Raw genomic sequence first — 4,143 nt, 5'->3', positions numbered from 1 at the left:
CCACAGGTAAGAGGGGCTTTGGCAGAGGAGAAGGCACCTAGCTTCACTGAGAAGCTACGGTCTGTCAGGTAGGACCTGAACCATGCAAGAGCAGAGCCTGTGATGCCTACGGACTGTTCAAGCCGTGATAACAGGATGCTATGGTCCACAGTGTCAAAGGCAGCTGTCAGGTCTAACAGCCCCAGGACAGCTGGGCTACCTGAGTTGGCGGCTAGGAGCAGATCATTAAAAAATCTTCAAAGGGCTGTTTCAGTGCTGTGCATGGGTTTGAAGCCAGACTGAAACTTTTCGTGGATGCCATGCGTGGTTAAAAACGACTGCAGCTGGGCGTAGACTACTCGCTCCATGGCTTTAGATAAAAAGGGTAGCTGGGAGATGGGCCTGAAATTTGCGAGAATGGAGGGATCGAGATTTTTCTTTTTAAGTAGTGGCTTGACCACGGCATGTTTGAAGGCAGCTGGGACACATCCTGAGCTAAGAGAGGTGTTTACAAGCAATAAAACACTTGCTCCAACTGATTCGAAAACATCTCTGAGAAGGCGAGAGGGAATGCTGTCTGAGGTGCAGTTTGTCGGCCGCAGGTGCTTGAATACATCCGAGAGAGAAGAGAGGGATACGGGCTCAAAGTGGTCGAGGACAGCAGGGCACAGAAAGGGAGCAGGATCTGGGGTAACACACGTGTGGGCTATTCTAAGCGCAGATACTTTTTCAATAAAAAATGTAAGAAACTTATCACAGAGAGTAGTCGATGGCACAACCAACGAAGCATCACAGGATTAATGATCGAGTCGAGGACATTAAAAATAACTAGGGCTGTCAAACGATTAAAATTGCTTACTTTAACATCATTTTTCATGGTGGGGCTAAGCCATTTCTTGGTATGGGTGTAGCCTACCCCAGCCATACCCTGGCGCTGCCACTGGTGGCACGTATGGGGCGGGCCATTCTGCACATGCGTTAAATGCGTTAAATATTTTAACGCAATTAATTCAAAATATTAATTACCGCCGTTAACGTGATAATTTTGACAGCACTAAAAATAACCTGAGGTTTATGGCTGTTTTTGGAAATTAACTCAGTTTTTTTAAGCGTAAAAGGAGCGACGGAATCCAGTATTAGTGTGCATGTCGAGTCAAACAAAGAGATAAGCTCATCCGCACTAAGAGCACAGTTCACCTCTAATGTACAGATCGGAAAAGTATTAAAAACATCGGAGAACTGTGAGGCAGTCAAGGGCTTAATTGAACGCAGACAACTTGCAGGGGCACGTGATTCGACTCCTGCGGAAGGGATCGAGGTTGTAAACAAAACCGGTAAATGGTCTGAGATACGCGTTGCTGCACAGATTTCATCCACAGATTTCATCCAGAGAGATAGAGAGTCCAAACGATAATACTAAATCTAAGGTGTGTCCTTTATCATGTGTTGGGCCAGCCACGGACTGAATGAGACCGAAAGAGACCGAAAGAGTCAAGGAGATTTAAAAGGTCCCTAACCAGAGGTTTGGACTCGCAGCACACATGGAAATTAAAGTCTCCGCGAAACACGATCATATTTCACCATGATCCCAGACAGAAAGTCAGAAAAGTCAGTGATGAAATCCTTATTGGACTTTGGTGGATGATACACAACTGCGCAGAGTAAAGGCGAGGCCGGGTTCAGTTCATAAAGCTGCAACTCGAAGCTAGCATAGCTAGTTACAGGGTGAAGCAATCGGCATTGGAGGCTAGCTCTAAACACTGATGCTATGCCCCCACCACGGCCGGTGGTACGGAGGGAGCTGAAGAAAGTACAGTCGGGAGGAAGAAGTTCAGAAAACGGTACATACTCACCGGTGTGGACCCAGGTCTCCGTCAGGAACATCAAATCCAGATCACGAGAGGAGGAGCTGGCAGGAGGAGCTGGCAGGAGGAGCTGCCAGCGGGCCCAGCAGAGGCAGCAGCTCCGGAAAGACAGGGCGTATCCATTGATCCCACACATGGCGTGCAGCAGAAGGGCCATGACATCTGATGCGTGGATAAGTCCCAGAAGAAGCCGTCAGGTGTGCTTTGTGAAGGACAAGCGCGCCACCACGCTTTCCCCATTGTCTAAATCGCTTTCGGCGAGGCAGGATGCAGGGCAACTGGCGCAGGTAGGTGGGAATATCTGACAGTAGAGGGGGGGAGTCGATTTATGAAATAAATATTTGTCTTTGTTATCATGTTTCATCTCCAGTTTGTTTTTCAGCTGTTAATAAAAGATCTTTGTGCTCATTATTGTCTCTGTGTGTTTGTGTCCCCGGTGCACGAGGAAAGCAACGGGCCTCGCAATGCTCCTTATGCACAGCGACTTGACCTAGGATGGGTCATAGTCGGGGGAACCTGTTTGGGAACAGTCAAGAAACCAGCGGGTGTCAACATCTACAAAACAAACGTGTTGAACAACGGTCGCACATCCTTTCTTAGTCCATGTGCAAACAGTATTCTGGTGAAGGAAGACTACAGTGGCATGACACAACATCATAGGCCAATCTCTTCTGTCTGTGGGAAAGACACAGGACTCACTGTTGGTACAGATGGCCTAGGGTGTTCAGTCTTTGAAAGGTCCAACGATGATGACAAGCCAGCACTATCCATGGATGACAAGGCCTTCCTGAGCATCATGGATGAACAGGTTTACCAAGATGACAGAAACAGCTGGGTGGCACCATTGCCATTCCGCTCTCCCAGACAGCATCTTCCTAGTAACAGAGAGCAAGCTATGAAGCGTCTCTGCTCACTTCGGAGAACTCTTGAGAAAAAGCCAAAAATGCAAAGTCACTACGTTGAGTTCATGCAGAAGATGTTGGAAAATGAACAAGCTGAGCCTGTTCCACCTCTGCAGGAAGGTAAAGAACATTGGTACCTCCCGACGTTCGGTGTGTATCACCAACAAAAACCGGATAAGATAAGAGTTGTGTTTGATTCAAGTGCTGAGTGTAACGGAGTGTCGCTGAACAGTGTGCTCCTCACCGGCCCAGACTTGAACAACACCTTGTTGGGAGTCCTTCTGCGGTTTCGAAAATAACCTTTAGCCTTGAAAGAAAACATGGCACAAATGTTCTACTGTTTCGTCGTATGAGAAGATCACAGAGATTATCTTCGATACCTCTGGTACGAGGATAATTACATCAACAAGAATGTAGTAGAGTACAGGATGAAGGTCCACGTTTTTGGAAACAGTCCTTCACCCGCGGTAACCATCTACTGCAGGAGTCAGCAACAGGCGGACCGCGGTCCGGATCCGGACCCAGACGCCGACATATACGGACCTGGAGCTATAATCAATACATTAATAGGGGATTTTTCGGCACCTCCCGCTTTTTTAACGCTGATTTGGGTGACTTGTGTAATTTGTGGAGAACCGAAGAGCTTTCGTTTTGGGGGTGGGGAGTCCGTCCGTCAGTCCGACTTTTGGCATAGCACATTTAGTGTGTGTGAGAGAGGGGGAGAGAGAGAGGGACCAGTGCCAGTGTTACCGTTTAACTGGTTACACAGGGGAACTCATTACGTTACGTTAACGGTAGGAATGGGACGTGTACTTTGAGAAGCCATAGTCGAATAACCAGGAAATACACATTTCGATCGCTTCTTTTGTTGTTTACATTTATCTTTTGGTATATTTGGCTCCATAGGAACACTTTGATGCACATTCAGTACCAGTGTGTGAGGTTGTGGTTGCGATGCCGATATCCGGACGCGTACAGCGAGGACTACAACATGACAATGAGGTGACTGGGGATGTCTGTTCAAAACATTGCAAACGTGAACAAATCATTTCAAATATGTATTTGTCTCCGACTTTCATTTGTACATCGTTATTAATGTGATGTTTAGCAGCTTTGATAGCTGTCCATACCTCCAGACAGCCTAAAAGTAAGACACAAGTTGTTTACTCACAGCCCGAATGCAGCATCGAGATCCGTGGCCAGCTGTGATCCTCTCCGATTAACTTGTGACAGGACTTCTTTAGCTATTCTCCAGCGAGCAAGGTTTTTATTAAATACCTCCATCCCTCTCATCACAACAAGACTCGACACTGTGCAGAAAAAAACAACATAAATGAAAATAACCTTGCTGGATAGCTTAGAATGAAACAAACAAACTATCTTCCATGGCTGATACT

This window comes from Pseudochaenichthys georgianus, chromosome 16 (genome assembly GCF_902827115.2).
Source record: "Pseudochaenichthys georgianus chromosome 16, fPseGeo1.2, whole genome shotgun sequence".
NCBI classification, from domain to species: domain Eukaryota; kingdom Metazoa; phylum Chordata; class Actinopteri; order Perciformes; family Channichthyidae; genus Pseudochaenichthys; species Pseudochaenichthys georgianus.
The sequence above is the reverse complement of the archived record's forward strand: the minus strand, read 5'-3'. Positions refer to the sequence as shown.